Source organism: Natrix helvetica (assembly GCF_964273705.1).
Source record: "Natrix helvetica genome assembly, chromosome: 14".
NCBI classification, from domain to species: domain Eukaryota; kingdom Metazoa; phylum Chordata; class Lepidosauria; order Squamata; family Natricidae; genus Natrix; species Natrix helvetica.
Genome location: NC_138564.1, coordinates 7,794,533 through 7,813,675, shown reverse-complemented (window position 1 = coordinate 7,813,675; position 19,143 = coordinate 7,794,533). Strand labels below are relative to the sequence as shown.

Here is a 19,143-nt window from a genome sequence, read left to right as displayed (position 1 = left end):
CCCTACACATTCGGGACATTGAAGTTATGGTGGAATAATGAGTAATTCTTAAAAATATTAAATGATATTATTTAGCAGGGGATAATAAATATAGGGCCAAAAGAAATGTTATTTATGTTTAAATGAACTATTGGAAAAATGAGAAAGGATTATGGAAAGAGACCAATATTGTTGAAGATTTGAAGTATACATATTTATTTGTATTATTATTGTTGAAGTGACTTAAAAAAGGCTTGACAGTCAATGCACTGTCCATAAAATATGTGTGTTTATACTGAAAAATTGTATATATACATATATACATACATATAGATAGATAGATAGATAGATAGATAGATAGATAGATGATAGATAGATAGATAGATAGATAGATAGATAGATAGATAGATAGATAGATAGATAGATAGACATGCAATATATAAAGTGTGTCTAGTCAAGGCTGTGGTTTTCCCAGTTGCAATGTATGGCTGTAAAAGTTGGACCATAAGAAAGGCTGAGCGCCAAAGAACGGAGGCCTTTGAACTGCTGGAGAAGACTCCTGTGAGTCCCTTGGACTGCAAGGCCATCCAACCGGTCAGTCCTAGAGGAGATCAACCCTGACTGCTCTTTAGAAGGCCAGATCCTGAAGAGGAAACTCAAAGACTTTGGCCACCTCATGAGAAGGAAGGGCTCCCTAGAGAAGAGCCTCATGCTGGGAACGATGGAGGGCAAAAGAAGTAAAGGACGACAGAGAATGAGGTGGCTGGATGGAGTCACTGAAACAGCTGGGGTGAGCTTAAATGGACTCCAGAGGCTGGTAGAGGTAGACATCTCCGTGGTCACATGGCCGGCATGACTAAACGCGGAAGACGCACGGAACGCTGTTCCCTTCCCACCAAAGGAGGTTCTTATTTTTCTACTTGCATTTTTACCTGCTTTCAAACTGCCAAGTTGACAGAAGCTGGGACAAGTAACAGGAGCTCACTCCATTACGCTGCACTAGGGATTCGAACCGCCAAACTGCCGACCTTTCTGATCGACAAGCTCAGTATCTTAGCCACTGAGCCACCGTGATAATGTTACATACATATGTGTATATGAGAATGTTTATTATTATTTCTTCGAATTTAAGGATTTCTTTTTCTTTTATTTATTGAGTTACTGAGATGTATTCTGTGTGGGGTTTTTTTTTGAAGGGGGAGGCGCTGCAACAAGGGAGCCTCATTCAATTCCATTGTACGCATGTTGTGCATTGACAATAAATTTTGATTTGATTTGATTCTGGAACCTGGCAAATTTGTAGATCCCAATTCCAAGCATCGGCAGAAAAAATAGAAGCGTTTCACCAGGATGTCTCCAACTAAGGATAGCTTTAAAAAAAAAAATTCTTCTGACATGTTCCAAATTGCAACACTCTTTTTATTTCAACACGCGGTCCCCGAAAAGGTCCGTTTTCTAATTCATCATATCCTCTCCAAATACGCAGACGTCAGAAGAGGTCACCTTGCGAATAACAACAACAACAACAATAATAATAATAATCCTACCTCCCGGAACTTTTGCAAACACTCCCCGATTCCCACAGGAAAAATTCCAGCAGAATTCAGCAACTCCCTCGTTCCCAGTCCTGTCACTTGCGTTTCAATCTCACGTCTGAAATGAAAACAAAATTGCGGGTTAAAGGACCATGCAATTTTCCCCCCTCTCCTGCTTTCCTCGATCAGCTCAGTGTTCGAAGCCTGGACTAAAAATATATTATTTTTCTATCCACTTTAAACACCATCAGAAGGCAGAAGTAGCAAGAATAAATCCTTTAAGATCACAGTTGAACTGTGGGCTCCTTGGTTCTCTCTGATCTTGGTGGTTTTCCTGCATGACCCGTTTCATGACCCAACAAGGTAACATTATCAGTGCTAGGAGTGGGGTTTGTAGAGAGGAGGAGAAGGAAGAGGTAGAAGAGGAAGAAATAGACTGTAAGTCTTGTGTAGACTCTAGAAAGAGTGCAGAGAAGCGCAACAAAGATGATTAGACTAAACATACGAAGAACGGTTGCAGGAACTGGGTATGTCTAGTTTGATTAAAAGAAGGATTAGGGGAGACATGATAGCAGTCTTCCAATATCTCAGGGGCTGCCACAAAGAAGAGGGAGTCAAGCTATTCTCCAAAACACCTGAGGGCAGGACAAGAAGCAATGGGTGGAAACTAATCAAGGAGAGAAGCAACTTAGAAGTAAGGAGAAATTTCCTGACAGTTAGAACAATTAATCAGTGGAACAGCTTGCCTCCAGAAGTTGTGAATGCTCCAACACTGGAAGTCTTTAAGAAGAGATTGAATAACCCTTTGTCTGAAGTGGTGTAGGGTTTCCTGCCTGAGCAGGGGGTTGGACTAGAAGACCCCCAAGGTCCCTTCCAACTCCGTTATTCTGTATACCTTGGTGTTCTCTGAGCTTGGTGGTTTCTTCGCAGACGTTTCATGACCCAGCTAAGTAACACCATCAATGCACTACCAACCAACCAATCCAACGAAGCTCAGAGAGCACCAAGAACCCCGCACCTACACACACAATACAGACACACAAACACAACACCCTAACCCTAACCCACACCACATAGCCTGCGTGAGAGAGGCAATGATTCATTCAAGAGCCACGGTGGAGCAGTGGTGAGAGTGCAGTACTGCAGGCTAATTCTGCGGGCTGCAATTTGGCAGTTCGAATCCCACCAGGCTCAAGGTCGACTCAGCCTTCCGTCCTTCCGAGGTGGGTAAAATGAGGACCCAGATTGTTGGGGGACAAGAGGCCGGCTCTGTAAACCGCTTAGAGAGGGCTATAAAGCACTGTGAAGCGGTATATAAGTCTAATTGCTATTGTACTTCCTTCCCTTCCTTGGTGGTGCAGTGAATAGAATGCAGTATTGCAGGCTAATTCTGCCCACCGCCTAGAGTTTGATCCTGACCGGCTCAAAGTTGAGTCAGCCTTCCATCCTTCCGACGTGGGTAAAATGATTCTCACCAGGGCAGAAAGCAAAAGTCACGGGGACGAAGGTTATGGGCGAGGTCTCAGATACGCTGCTCTTAATTTTGGCTGCGCTCCATTGCCGCTTTGGTCACTAGTGAGTTGTTTTCAATCTACTTTCAGAAGCAAGCAAGGAACGGTAACCTTTCCTGCCTCTTTGGTTTTTTTATCTTCTCAGCCGTGGGTTGGGATTTGGGTCGAATAGATCTAATAACCCCTAGCCAAAAAAAACCACCCAATATTAATGGTAAAATGTTCTTTATTTTGTTCTCCAAAGAACATTGAATTTCTGCATGTCCCCTAAGAAAACTCGGTTGACTTGCCAGATTGTTGGGAATATGCTGACTCTGTAAACCGCTTAGAGAGGGCTGTAAAACCCTGCAAAGCGGTATATAAGTCTAAATGCTTACATTTGAGTTCCGTGCATTACTACGATCATTCTTTATACTTCCTTCAAATTAAGTTGTGCATTTTAAATCAAAGAATATACCAACATTCTCCTTTAACTACATTTGTTTGAAAGTACTTTTATCCAAAATCATTCGTATTTATATTATTCGTATAAATAAATCATTCGTATTTATTATATTATTAATGAATAAACATTTTAACACCGAATGTAACCAATCGACATGCTAGCTGGAAGACGTATTGAAGAGTGTTTTGTGTGTGTGTGTTATCCGTCTAATTAAAACAATAAAAAATAATAATAATAATAAAAAAGTCTAAATGCTATTGCTACATCCCAATGCATATACCCAAGGGAGCTCTAGAGCCATAACAACGTTCCTCATCCATTCTTTAAACAAAAAGATGCTAAAAGTTTAGTCGCACTTTTAAGTGACTTTGATTAACCGCTTTTTTTCCTCGCAAAAACTCCCACACCCAACCCACCATTGGCGTAACCCCCAAAGTCAGGAGTATTTTCCTTGGAGATGATAATGCCCTGTATAAGTAAAATTCTGCTGTAAAATTCTAATGTAACTTTCCAGAAAAAACCTGGAATCTGAGCCAGCATCTTGAGGGGCTCATTTCCAAAAACTTCCATCTGGCTGTCGCTGAACTTTGGCTAGAACTATTTTTTCCACCCGAAAACTCGTATTCAGCAAAAGGGGGCAAAAACTAAGAGTGATGGTAATTATTTTTTCGGACACCGAGAGAACGCATATGGATCTCATTGCCATTTATATAGTCGAGTCACTGGGAAAGAAGAAGAAGAAGAAAAAAAAAGCAGCTATTAATCAATACGAACAAACCACGGAATAACATAAGCATTCATCATTCTAATATTCTCAAGGTGTCAAAAATAGAGGATTCCCCCCCCCTCCCCTTTCCTTCCAGCCATCGGACACAGTTGCCTTCAGTTTTCAGCTGCGTGACCCCCACCCCCCACCCCACCCCAGCGCAAGGAACCAAAAATACAGGCTGTGAAAAACAGAGGCTCTTCAGAAAAAAAGTGGTGAAGGAAGAATGGAGGGGAAGGAAAAAGTCCACATTTGCCTTTTTTTCCTTCTTTTTTTCTTTAAAACACATTAAACATTAAAATGAGGCATGAAAAAACAGCTGGAGCCAAAGAGACATTTCTTTGCAAGCGCGCCACCGGCTCAATTCTGTAAAAAAAACAAAAAACCCGTAAGGAGGGACCGACAGCTGTCCTATTGTACGATAAATTCCTCCGATAAAATACTAGCATGAAACCGTAGATGGCCTAAAACCCAACATCAAAAGCGCTGGTTTGTCCTCCTCTTTCTCCCCAGTTCGCCAAGAATGCACATCAGTTTGAACTTAATGGAAGTCGGGCGTATTTGAAGAAGGGGAGGATCTGACTTAGAAAAAAACAGAGATGACCGCATTATCTCTGGCCGTCGAAATAGCGGATTTCCTGAAGAGACTCTGTCCAAGAATGAGTGGTGCGTTGGCCTAGAGGTGGAGGTCTCGCCTCCCAGTCAGGAGGTCTGTGAGTTCGATCCTAGGTAGAGGCAGATATTTCTCTCTCTCTGGGCACAATGAGAATAGATCTGCCGAACATAACTCCGCATTGGTGACAAGAAGGGCATCTGGCCAGTAAATACTCAGCTCCATTCAGTAGCCCAGACTCCACTCCGCAAGGGATGATGGGGTGGTTAAAAGGAGATGACTCTGTCAAAGGATGAAATAAAACTGGTTTGGCATGATCTGTTTTTTAACAAAACCGTGCTGGCTACTAGCTATAACTTTATTTTGTACCGATAACGGAGAATCTTGGGTTGAAATGAAAGCAGTGAGAAGATTCTTTAATTTCACAACATATATCAATAGAAATAGCACTTGGAGTTATATACCAATCCACAGGGCTTCACAGCCCTCTCTAAGCGGTTTACAGAGTCAGCACATTTCCCCCGACAATCTGGGTCCTCATTTTATTGAACGCGGAAAGATGGCTGAAAGGCTGAGTTAATCTTGAGCTGGTCGGGATCAAACTGCTGGCAGTGGGTAGAGTTAGCCTGCAATCCTGCATTCTAACCTCTGCGCACCAAGGAAGGAAGGAAGGAAGGAAGGAAGGAAGGAAGGAAGGAAGGAAGGAAGGAAGGAAGGGAAAGAAGAAAGGTGGGTGAAAAGGAAGAACAATAGCAATAGCCCTTAGACTTATATACCGCTTCACAGTGCTTTACAGCCCTCTCTTAGTGGTTTGCAGAGTCAGCCTCTTGTCCCCCAACAATCAGGGTCCTCATTTCACCCACCTTGGAAGGAGGGAAGGCTGAGTCAACCTTGAGATGGAAAGGATTGAACCGCTGACAGTCGGCAGAAATAGCCTGCAATACTGCATTCTAACAGGAAGGAAGGAAGGAGAGAAGGAAGGAAAGGAGGAAGGAAGGAAGAATGGGAAGGAAGGAAAGGAAAGAAGGAAAGAAAAGGAAGGAAGGAAGGAAGGAAGGAAGGAAGGAAGGAAGGAAAGAAAAGGAAGGAAGGAAAGAATGAAGAATGGGAAGGAAGAAAGGTAGGTGAAAAGAAAGAAGAATAGCAATAGCACTTAGACTTATATACTGCTTCATAGTGCTTCCCAGAGCCCCCGTGACTTGTCCCAGCTTCTGCCAACCTAGCAGTTCGAAAGCACATAAAAAATGCAAGTAGAAAAATAGGAACCACCTTTGGTGGGAAGGTAAAAGTGTTCCGTGCGCCTTTGGCATTGAGTCACGCCAACCGCATGACCACAGAGACGTCTTCGGACAGCCCTGGCTCTTCGGCTTTGAAACGGAGATGATCACCTCCCCCTAGAGTCGGGAACGACTAGCACATATGCGCGAGGGGAAGCTTTACCTTATACTTGAGAAACACGGCGATCTACCAGAAAATTGACAAGCCAAGAAACACTGAAAAAGTTATTTTTTAAGAAAAGTTTCCCCGTTGAGCCACGCAGTCTTCTGTCAGCTAGAAATCAGGAAGCTCAACTCCCTTAATTAAGAGTGAAAATATATTAGGAAGAAGCCTCGTATATCCAACAGTGAGATCTGGCTAATATCTTTAGACAGCAAAGATTTAATTAAACCCCTTCCAGCCATTTTAGCAGACGTTTCCTGAAATAAACTCATTTGAGAGGTTGAGTCTCTCGCTGGCTCCTTTTGTACCAAATGGGGGGAAATGACAGTTGTTATGCATCAAGTTGTTACGATATCTGAAATTAATTGGGGTTGAGCTGCAATTAAGGGCTCCGTAATTTTCAGCAATTTGAAGCTACTCTTCCTCTGAAACTTAATTAATCTTAGACAAATATTTTTCTCATGACAAACTCTTTCCCCCCCCCCTGATTACTCGATTTATTCCTTTCTAATTACTCTTTAATTAATGTAGCCTTGGTCTAAGTTTATAGAAATTCTGCTGGCATCCCACCAGAAAAACGGTAAGCTGATTGCAGTTCGGTTGCACAACTCACCGCATTTCAACACTTCATTTATTTATTTGTCTGTTCTGTTACTTTCCTTTCCTCTCCCTGGGGCCATTGAACATGATCCATGACAGACATTCCACACTGCTTTAAATTGAAGCATGCCTTAAAAAAGCATTTCAAAACTTCAAATGAGAACATATTTTGCATTAAAATGATCACACTCCAGGCAAGAATGTCATTAAAAAGTTGCAACTAAGCAAGAGCCAAATAGATCAACTCAACTCAACCCAACTCAATCCAGCCCAGCCCAACCAATAAAACTCAGTTCAACCCTACCCTATTCAATTCAACCCAACCTAACCCAACCCTTCCCAACTCAACTCAATCCTACCCAACCAATACAACTCAGTTCAACTCTACCCAATTTAATTCAACCCAACTCAATCCAACCCAAGCCAATCAATACAACTCATTTCAACCCTACCCAATTCAATTCAACCCAACTCAATCCTACCCAACTCAATCCAACACAAGCCAACCAATACAACTCAACCCTACCCAATTCAATCCAACACAGCCAACTCAACACAATGCAACTCAACTCAAAAGCAATAGCACTTAGACTTATGTACCGCTTCACAGTGTTTTACAGCCCTCTCGAAACGGTTTACAGAGTCAGCATCTCCCCCCCCCCCCCCCAACAATCTGAGTCCTCATTTTACTGATCTCGATCTCGGAATGATGGAAGGCTGAGTCAAACTTGAGCCGGTCAGGATTGAGCCACTGGCAATGGGCAGTGAGTTAGCAGGCCATACTGAATTCTAACCACTGTAGACCTTGGAAAGAAGGGAGGGAGGGAGAAAGAAGGGAGGGAGGGAAGAAGAAAGGAAGGAAGGAAGGAAGGAAGGAAGGAAGGACAACACTTAGACTTATATACCACTTCATAGTGCTTTTACAGCCCTCTCTAAGCAGTTTACAGAGTCAGCCTATTAACCCCTAACAATCTGACTCCTCATTTTACCGACCTTGGAAAGACGCAAGGCTGAGTCAACCTTGAGTTCGTGAGAATTGATTGGCCAAACTCCTGGCAGCTGGCACCATGGTGCCACCGTGGCTCTTATGCCAACCCAACCCAACCCAATCAACTCAACCCAACCCAACCCAATCAACTCAACCCAATCCAACCCATCTCCACTCTTTATTACGGTCAGTGAACCAGCATAGAACTAGAAAAAGAATTCCTTATGTTGACCTCATTGTGCAGTTTTCTGGACGATAACACAATTGTTCTGAAATGTTTGCTTTACTTGACAGTTGAACTTAGAGCCATGGGACCTCTTGGTAGTTAACCAAGTGTTAACCATAACATCCAACCCAGTTTCAATATCACTTCAAGCAGACCAAGGGGCACACAGGTCTTGATTGACTGCAACATGGCAGGGCTTGGGCGACCCCCATGAGTTCCTGCAACTTCCTTGTCACACCAGACTAGTTTTCAAATCTACTTTTAATTTAGAAATTAATATGAATAATGGTGTATAGCAAAGCAAGACACTAACATACATACCAGCCTAAAAGGTAAAGGTTCCCCTCGCACATATGTGCTAGTTGTTCCTGACTCTAGGGGGCGGTGCTCATCTCCATTTCTGTGCCAAAGAGCCAGCGCTGTCCGAAGACTTCTCCGTGGTCCTGTGGCCAACATGACTCAACACCGAAGGCGCACAGGACGCTGTTCCCTTCCCACTAAAGGCGGTTCCTATTTTTCTACTTGCATTTTTTACGTGCTTTCGAACTGCTAGGTTGGCAGAAGCTGGGACAAGAAACAGGAGCTCACTCCGTTACACGGCGCTAGGGATTCGAACTGCTGAACTGCCAACATTTCTGATCAACAAGCTCAGTGTCTTAGCCGCTAAGCCACCGTGTCCCTACTGCTTTTCAAAAATACTTTTAGGCCCCAGGAAGTTCTTCAATATTTGTCACCCTAATGCTTTGCTTGAGAATAGAGCTACCTGTTAGAAAGCAAAAGGAAGGTTGAATTGAATTGAATGCTTTATTTGGCCAAGTATGATCACACACAGAAGGAATTTGTCTCCAATACAGAAGCTCTCAGCGTACATGCAAAGCAACAGGATAAGGATAACAGAGTAACAAAACAAACAAGAGATGGAAGAGACCTTGGAGGTCTTCTAGTCCAACCCCCTGCCTAGGCAGGAGACCCTATACCGTTCCAGACAAATGGATATCCAATCTCTTTTTAAAAACTTCCAGTGTTGGGGCATTCACAACTTCTGGAGGCAATTTCTGTTCCACTGATTAATTGTTTTCACTGTCAGGAAATTTCTCCTTAGTTCTAGGTTGCTTCTCTCCTTGATTAGTTTCCACCCATTGCTTCTTGTCCTGCCTTCATGTGGCTTTGGAAAAGCATCACTTTAGTAATATCAATAAGGGGGGAGACTAATAATAATAATAATAATAATAATAATAATAATAATAATAATAATAATAATAATAATAATGGGGGAGACTAAGCAAGATAATAAGGATAAATAAAAACAATATTACAGCCATACTACATCGCAGGGTGGATAAAAATAAGATTTTTTTTAAAAAAAGTAAATCGATTTTTTAACATTTAAATTGGTTTTTTACTTTTTTAAAAAATGAAACTTATTTCAATAACATGTTTTGGAATAAAAATCTACCTAAAGTTAGTTTTCCATTTAAGATACTTTCGTAATTTAATTTATTCAGCATGAAAGATTTGAGGCGGTGGAGTCTGCAATATTTATGTTTTTGGTAAACCCATTCCCATGAATCCCAGCTCTGCAAGCTGAGATAGCACACACCGCATTGATGCATTCACACCATTTCACAGCAGAGGTGGCAGTTGCTGCTTTAAAACGAGGATTTAAATCGAGTTGGTTTAAATCAAGCCTTTTTACTAGTGATGTCAATCCCGATTCAAATGGTGATTGAAATCGACTTGATTGAAATCAAATCCACTCTGCTACACGGCCAATACACACAGACATTAGACAACACTGGGAGAATTAAGTACTCGGCAGTGATGGCCCGAGGGGGGGGGGGGAAACCTGTCATTCCAGCAGCAAATTGATGTTAACAGACAGTGCTTTGGAGGCTGGAAGGAATCAATAAAGGAGAATATTTGTAGCTCAGGGTTGAAAGGAGGGGTCTTTTGAACTTGTTTTCTTGCAGACGTTTCATCACTCAAACTAGGTAACATCATCAGTGCTAGAAGGGAGTGGGTTTGGAGAGAGAGAGAGAGGGAAGGGAGGGAAGGAGGGAGGGAGGAAAGGGAAGGAGGGAGGAAAGGAGGGAAAGAAGGAAAGAAGGAAGGAAGGAAGGAAGGAAGGAAGGAAGGAAGGAAGGAAGGAAGGAAGGAAGGAGGACTGTGGGGTCCTTTGTGCTCTCTGTGTCAGGGTTCCAAATAGCATCCAAAAATAAATCAGTCCAAGTCGAGAGATTCCTCAAAGTTCCAATTGATTAAGAGAGCCATGTTGGCACAGCTGAGAAAACCCGAATCTGAAGGCTTCCAGGTTTTCCCCACCCAGTTGGAAGTTCAAGATCTTGCCCCCAACACCCACAAGCCCATCCCATGGTCCAATCGTCCACTGCCATGCTGGCAGTTCCACCCATCCAGTTCCGGTCAGGTGCAGAGGTGCAGAGACGAAGGATGACCTTGGCTTTCTAGAAAGAACGTTGTTATGGCTACATATCATCTAACTCCGTACAATCCCCTCCTCCCATTTTCCCACAATAGAAAATGCATAGTAGAATGATAGAAAGTATGGCAGGCCAAAGACCCACAAGAAAAGATGGCGGCAGGCCTGACCCTCTGAGGCTGCTTGTTTTCTTGCACACGTTCCCATGACCCAATTTGGGAACATCATCGTCAGTGCGGTGCAGTGATGACGTTACTTAGTTTGGTAATGAAATGTCTGCAAGAAAACAAGCAAGCACTGATGACGTTCCCTAGTTGGGTCATGAAACGTCTTCAAGAAAACAAGCAAGCTCAGAGAGCACCAAGAACCCCTCGCTAAAACGAATGCTTAGATCTTAAATCCCCTCCCCCCCCCCCAAATAAATAATTGTGGTTTGCGTTTCTGTGCCATGCAAGCGTTCTTCTAACCCTCAAATTCTCCATCTTCCCTGAATGGCTAGCAGGCAGCTCATTCCGCTCCATGCGACGAAAGACACCCGAAGTTGTCAATGCACACAGACATTTTTTGCAATGCCAACCCTGCACGAGGCCGAAAAGAAAGACAAGAATGTCTATTGTCACCAGCGAAGACAGAAGCTACTTCCAAAAAAATCCCGAATCGGATTCTCCATCTGTAATTCAAACTTTAAAAAAAAAAAAAACCAACAAAAACGTGAACACACCGAAAGTTAGGACAATTTGACGGGAAGGGGGATTAATGGCGTCCTTTGAGAATCAAAGACTTTATTTCATAGCTCCGTCCCCAAAATCCTGAATATTGTCAGGAGCTCTCTTCGCCTTTGAAGCCTCAACAAATGACTGAAGTGTCTACTTTCTGAGAAAGAGATAACGGCCAGTCCCAGGTAATCCGACTCTAAGCTACGGGGATAAAGGCAGTTTGTTTCTCCTTAGCCCATCTGTCAACACCTCTTCCGTAATTAGTCCTAATTATTACGGAGGGCCAGTTTCTCATTGGCATTATTAAATCGGGAAGAGTATCATGGCGAGGTATCTTTCAACGGCTTCCCCAGGCCGAGACGACCTTCAATTTCATTGAATCCGCTCTCTTGTATCCGCCTTTCAAAGGATCCGGGCAGCTTAATTGTAGCATCGGCTTCAAACCTGACGGATCCGGGCGCGGGAATTCCAGAGAGAGAGATTCACCTCCACGCCCACGGTTGTGCAACGGGAGAAGCAAGCCGCAAGATTAATCTCGGTTACTGTATTCGCGGCGGAAGAAAACACACACAAAACGTACGAAGCGTTTTGTGCGAGAGTAACATTTGTGGGTACAAAGACCCATAATAATAATAACAACAACAACAACAACAACAACAATCTACTGAAGGCCCAACAGATGAAACAAGAATACAGAAAAGATGTGATAAAATCAAGAATGGAGAGTTGGCAGAACAAAGCATTGCATGGCCAATTTCTGGAAAACATAAAAGATAAAGTGGACAGTGAAAAAACTTGGTTATGGTTAACAGCAGGTACATTAAAGAAAGAAACAGAGTCACTAATCCTGGCTGCACAAGAACAAGCTATCCGAACAAATGCCATTAAGGCCAAAATCGAAAAATCCTCTGATGATGCCAAATGCAGACTTTGCAAAGAAGTTGATGAAACTGTTGACCACATACTCAGCTGCTGTAAAAAAATCGCGCAGACTGATTATAAATTGCGGCACAATTCAGTAGCACAAATGATCCACTGGAATTTGTGCAAAAATTATAATATTAAAGCAACAACAAGCTGGTGAGAACATAAGCCTGAAAAAGTCACCGAAAATCAGATGGTCAAGATCCTGTGGGATTTTCGTATACAAACAGACAAAATACTAGCGCATAACACACCAGACATCACACTGGTTGAGAAAAAGAAGGTTACAATCATAGACATCGCAATACCAGGTGATAGCAGGGTTAACGAGAAGGAACATGAAAAAGTCGCGAAATACCAGGACTTAAAAATTGAAATCCAACGATTATGGCACAAACCAGCAGTGGTAATTCCAGTGGTAATCAGCACACTGGGTGTTATTCCAAAAGCACTGGAATTACATTATAAAAACAGTTAAAACTTGACAAAATCACCATCCGTCAAATGCAAAAAGCTGCACTGCTTGGATCTGCACATATATTACGAAAATACGTTACAACGTCGTAGGCCCCTGGGTGGGGCCCGATTAGTAATCAATGCCAAATCCGGCGAAACAACTGGCCGCTGTGATACAATCGTGTAATAATAATAATAATAATAATAATAATAATAATAATAATAATAATAATAACAACAACAACAACAACAACAACAACAACAACAATAGATGAAGCATGTAAGAGTGATACCCATTGTCATCGGGGCACTGGGCACCATGTCCAAGAATTTTATAAGATACATCCACAAATTGCAGCTTCCTGCAATAACACCAGCGGAACTGCAAAAAACTGCGCTACTCGGAACATCTTATATTTTAAGAAGGTCCTTGGTTGATCCCTAGGACGCTGGCAGCAAACCGTATCAACCATCACCAGCCCCAGTCACTGGTATTTGCGATGTGTTTTTGAATGTTCAGTTGGCTGAGTTTCATGTTTAATGAATAAAGTATATAATAATAATATTGTAATACTTACATTACAATATTATTGTAATGTTGTAATACCAGTAATAGTCAAGAGAGCAAGACTTTGTGGTTGGAAATCAAATGGAAAATATGAAATCCTTTGGACCAAGCTACCCTGTTTTACTGAAAATAAGATCTCCCCGGATAATAAGCCTTTTGAGCACATGCGCTAAAATAAGCCCCCCCCCCCAAATATTGCAACACAGTAGCAGCCGTGAGGTGACCACGCTCGCCGCCTCCTGCACCCCAAAAATAATAAGACCACCCCGAAAATAAGGCCAAGCGCTTATTTCGGGGGGCAAAAGAAGACCCTGTCTTATTTTCGGTCTTACTTTAGTCTTTTCACCGTTGAATTTCATTTTGTTAGATTGCGCCCAATGTGCAATCTTGGGGTGCCATCTGTTGGCAGTAGGATATCATGGGCATCAAAAATAATACGACAAAAAAATTACGCAAACCGTATTTTTGGGATTATGAGACGCACCTGACTATAAGATGCACCTATATTTAGAAAAGGAAAACAATTCAAAAAAGGTTTTTGGCCTCTGCACGCCTCATTTTTGGCCTTTGGGGGGGCTTTTTTCTATCCCTTTTCGAGCCTTTTTTTGGCCTTTTTTTGAGACTTTTTGCCCCATTTGGGGGGCTTTTTTGCCTCGTTTTTGAGGCTTTTTCCAGCACATTTTTGAGGCTTTTTCTGGCCGTTTTTGAGGCTTTTTCGGCTTGTTTTAAACAGACTGAAAAAGCCTCAAAAACGGGCTGAAAAAAGGGCTGAAAAAGCCCCCAAAACGTGGCGTGCGAAGGTCCCCAAATGACCGGTGGGTGGGCAGGGCTTCAGCAATATTCAGCCTATAAGATGCACAGACATTTTCACCCCCTTTTGGGGGACAAAAAAGTGCATCTTATAGTCCGAAAATTAAGCCTAATCAAAAGTTTGTCATGTAATGGTACCATGTTTCATTACTTCGGTAATGATCAAAGAGTGATTGCTTTCTTTGCTTTGTTCTTAATGCTGGAAAGGACGAAATATTATTGTTGTTCCTGGGAAAGACCAATTCAATCAAAGCATAATTACACTTTCAAATGAGGGGTCCTGAGCTTGGTTGTTTCCTTGCTGATATTTCATGACCCAGCTAGGTAACATCATCGGATTAGAAAGGGAGAGGAGGAAGAGGAAAAAGTCAGCTTTTTCAATGCTTTCCAAGATTAAAACCATGGAAACTGGTACATACACTGAATGACAACATTCCTACAAAGTCTAGCAAACATACATTCTTCCCTTGCAAATATATACTAATATTTTTTGCCAAGTATAATTAGATCACTTAAAGCTGTACATTCTTCAGGGATGAGGTCACAGAAAGATTCCCTCTCCCCCATAATATCTATATAAAAATACAGGTAGTCCTCAACCTGGGCCAAACCGGTCCATACATCTGGTCCAAGAACCAACTCAGACCATACATCTGCTCCAGGAACCATACTAGATCATACATCTGGTCCAAGAACCATACTAGACCATACATCTGGCCCAAGAACCAACACAGACCATACATCTGCTCCAAGAACCAACTCGGACCATACATCTGCTCCAAGAACCAACTCGGACCATACATCTGCTCCAAGAACCAACTCGGACCATACATCTGCTCCAAGAACCAAACCAGACCATACATCTGCTCCAAGAACCATACTAGACCATATATCTGCTCCAAGAACCATTCTAGACCATACACCTGGTCCAAGAACCAAACCAGACCATACATCTGCTCCAAGAACCATACTAGACCATATATCTGCTCCAAGAACCATTCTAGACCATACACCTGGTCCAAGAACCAAACCGGACCATACACCTGGCCCAAGAACCAGACCACACATCTGGCCCAGGAACCAGACCACACATCTGGCCCAGGAACCACATCATACATCTGGCCCAAGAACCAGACCAGATCACACATCTGGCCCAAGAACCAAACCAGACCATACATCTTGGCCCAAGAACCATTCTAGATCATACATCTGACTCTAGAACCAGACCATAGAGCTGACCCAAAGACCAAGCCGGGCCAGTACGCCTGATCCAGGGACATCCAGCATATTTTATGGCCAAATGGTAATTTGGAACTCAAATCACTCCCGCTCTAACCCAGCCTGTTAATTCTTATTTATTTTTTATTTATTTCTTGGATTTCTAGACCGCCCCCTCTCCCAAAAAGGGACTCGGGGCAGACCCCCCCCTCTGCAGCTCCACTTAGGCGTGCAAATTCCCCCCCCCCCCAAAAAAAAACCTTAATTCTGTCGCAACTTCACTCCTTTAGTGCGGGGGGGGGGAGAGGGAGGAAAAAAATAATAGAGAAATTTGCATTGTTTTGATGTGGAGAAGCCCTGTTTTTTTCTTTCAGATAAGGTAAGGTTATTTTACACATATGGTTAATTGCCTCAGTAGCCGTCATCACTCTGGTGGTTAGTGGGTGTGCGCCTAGGGAGAGGAGGGGGCTCCTGCGCGCTTGTGGATGAATTACATCTTTATGAGGCGCAGATGGAGTTCAAGGACTTTTTAAGGCATTTGGGTGGTTAATGCTATGCTGGGAATCCCTCAAAGGGATTTGTTCTGGGATGCCATCCTGTTACAAATAACTCATAAGTAGTGTTGTAGTCAGAGGGAGAGGAACCCCAGCCTTCAGCTCTTGCTGGTAGATGCATCCCGGCATTTTCTGGATTATGTTATGGCTTTTCACGCCGGGAAATTAAAAAAAGATAATAAAATAATCCCTCTGCTTCAGCAAGGCAGAACATTTCAGCAACTCGTACACCACTTCTGGATTATTCCAGGGAGGCCTTGATTGACAACGGTCTGTTTGGCCAATGTTCGAAGTTACACCACCACTGGAAAAAAGGGATTTAAGATTGTTTCTCTCCCCCCCCCCCCCATTTACGACTTTTGTAGCCTCTCCATCTACCTTCAAAGGCTTGGCAATGGGCTCACACTTACGACCATTAATGTGTCCCAAAGTTACGTGATCTCCTTTTGCAACCTTCTGACTGTTCTGACCGAGGCTTCCCAAGAGCATGAAGCAAACTCCTCGTCCTGACAAAGCCCCCTTTTATGAATTGACTGTGAATTCTGCTCATTCCCATCCAGCAAAGTCTTTCGAGGGAGGATTTACAGTCACAGACCTTATCTAGCTTGGAGAGCTGCCAGGCCGATCTCTGCAGAACTTGGCAAGGAGTCTTGGAGAGTCATGAACCAATGAAGCAAACGAATGGTCTCCTGCAAACTCCACTCCCCTTTCGCTCCTCTTTTATTTCCTCTGGGAGGGGCCATTCATCATCTACCTGTGGCCTTCCTCCCTAGTCGACCCTTATTCTTTAGCTGTTCTCTTCATCTGGCAACTCTGCACATGCGCACACTGGGAACAGGCTCTAGCTGTTCTTCTGCCTCACTGATGTCTGACTCTGAAGGCAGCTGATAACTGGCATAGGGCCCCGGCCCCCTCTCTGCCTCTGACACAGAGCCCTCATCAGAGCCTTCCCCAGACTCCAGGACTGGCCCAGGTTCCTCCCCAACCTCCTCACTGTCCGAATCTGCTGCCAGCTTCACTGGTCACTGGTGGGCCACAACACTGAGAAGCAAAGTCAATGGGGAAGCCAGATTCATTTCACAGCCGTGTTATTAACTTATCAACTGCAGTGGTTCCCTTAACAGCTGTGGCAAGAAAGGTTGTAAAATGAGGAAAAAGCTCACTTAACAAATGTCTCACTTAGCAACAGAAATTTTGGGCTCGAATATGGTTGTAAGTCGAGGACTACCTGTATTTGCAAACTTCTTTGCATATTTAGGAACTATGTTTTTTTTCTCCTAAACACAAGGGAAGTTACGCAAAGAGCTAAGGAGGATGAAACAGGAGAGCCTGCTAGGCCTCAGAACAAGGCTTAAAACCAGTCACAAAAGGAATAGGTTAAAATGAGTCCAAATTCAAATAAAATCAGAGAGGACCCAAAAGGAAGTTTAACCAAGAGTCCCTGTAGCAAATTTCAGGTTTATAACACAGTCTGCAAAATGCCTCAACATACTGGATACAAATTGCCAATATTATTGTTTGTTTGAATGTGGTTGGGAAATATTTTGGTTGCATTAAGTTTTGCCAAGCTTGTTACATCTGTGAGAAAGGTTAGTTCTGCTCTTAGGACCTGAATCTACATGGGAGGGAGGGAGGGAAGAAAGGAAGGAGGAAGGGAGAAAAGGAAGGAAAGAACGAAAAGAAGGAAGGAAGGAAGGAGAAAAAGAAGGGAAAAGAAGGGAAAAGGGAGGAAGAAAGGAGAAATGGGAAAGGAAGGAGAAGGAAAGAAGTAAGGGAGGAAAGAAAAAGAAAAGGGGAAAGGGGGAGAAGGAAGGAAAAAGAAGGGAAAGGGGAGGGAGGAAAGAAAAAGAAAAGAGGAAATGGACAGAAGGAAGGAAGGAGAGAGAAAGGGGGAAAGGGAGAGGAAGGGAAAAGGAAGAAGTAAATAAGTAAGGGAGCAAGAAAGAAGAAAGGGGAGAGGAAGGAAGGAGAAAAGGGAGAGGAAGGAAGAAGTAAATAAGTAGGGAGGGGAAAGGAAGAAGGAAGGAAGGAGAAAGAGTAAAAGGGAGAGGGAGGAAAGGAGGAAGGAGAAAGAGTAAAAGGGAAAGGAAGAGGAAAGGAGGAAGGACAATGAGGCCAAGGGAAGAAGACAGAGAAAGAGGTAGGGAGGAATGCACAAGAGTTTTCGAAAGCTACTCCATCTCTACACCTCCTGCTTCGTGCAAAAGGAACTCTGAACCGACTGAGTAAGCAGAAAATGCGTCTTTGGTGGGGGAAAAATATTAAAAATTACTGTATTATTCCACCCACCCACCCTCGTTGGAGTCCTTATGCCCAGTCCTTCAATGTTTCACTGAAATGCTGGTTTAAGGCACCCCCATTTAAGGCACCCCCGTATGCAGAAAACAGACCCCATTGCCCCCCTCAAAGAACCCCAACCTGAGATTCTGCCTCTCTCCCGCCTTGCAAACTGGAGGCAAACAAGCATGGGCGAATCGACTCTCCGGCACTCCTCCAGCGATGTCTGCCCAGCTTGCAGAGGCTTGTACGGTACCAACGGCCAGGATGGCTTGCCGAGCGCCGAGCCGATGGCGTGCCAGAGCGCCAACTCACGTCACGTGGTAGCGGCGGATCCATGGCGCTTCGTTCGTTTCCTTCTTACGGCGCATGCGCTAACCGCCAGGGCTTCTTGATGTTCTCCAACCCGGCGCCCTGCAATAGGGCGCTGGGTTACTACACTGCCCATCGTCCCCATTCCTGGAATTAGCTGGGGATAGGCAAATCAACCCAAAGGCCGTTGTAATTCAATGCATAGAGTTGATGCATGGTATCCTGCGGTTTATGGGGTTTGGGATTTAAAGCAGTTGAAGACTGATGGGATTTGTAGTCCAGGATGTTCCCAAGCGGATGGAGAGCGTTGCATGCGTTGGACTGACGTGCAATCTGAGAACTGGGAATTGCAGTGCTTCCAACACATCAGGCTGAAGGGGTTTGGATTTGGGTTGCTTTGCATCCAGAGGTTCCTGGGTTCAATCTACAATATGATTAACCTGCCTGCTGAGCCATAATCTCCCATCATCCCCAGCCAATATTCTGCAACCCAACAAGAGAGAGACAGACTTCAGAGGAGAATTAGAACTGCAGAAAAACAAAAAACAACGGCGACCAACCTGCCTTCCATTGAGGACCTGCACACTGCAGGAGTCAAAAAGAGGGCTGGGAAAATATCTACAGACCACTCGCATCCTGGACACAAATTGTTTCAACTCCTACCCTCAAAATGAGACACTAAAGAGCACTGCACACCAGAACAACTAAGCACAAGGACAGTTTTTTTCACAAACGCCATCACGCTGCTAAACAACTAATTCCCTCAAC

The 19,143-nt window shown here is 43.6% G+C and overlaps 1 protein-coding gene across 1 annotated transcript in view; it reads right to left on the bottom strand.

The window, feature by feature from the left end:
- The window catches only part of GNB1L (G protein subunit beta 1 like), a 38,911-nt gene extending 20,645 nt beyond the window's left edge, over positions 1–18,266 (bottom strand). The window contains exons 1-2 of the mRNA XM_081966943.1: positions 18,205–18,266; positions 1,527–1,632 (exon numbers count right to left, since the gene is read on the bottom strand). The gene's annotated coding sequence lies outside the window, so the exon portion shown is untranslated. The remainder of the gene's footprint in view (positions 1–1,526; positions 1,633–18,204) is intronic.
- Between the last annotated feature and the right edge of the window lie 877 nt (positions 18,267–19,143).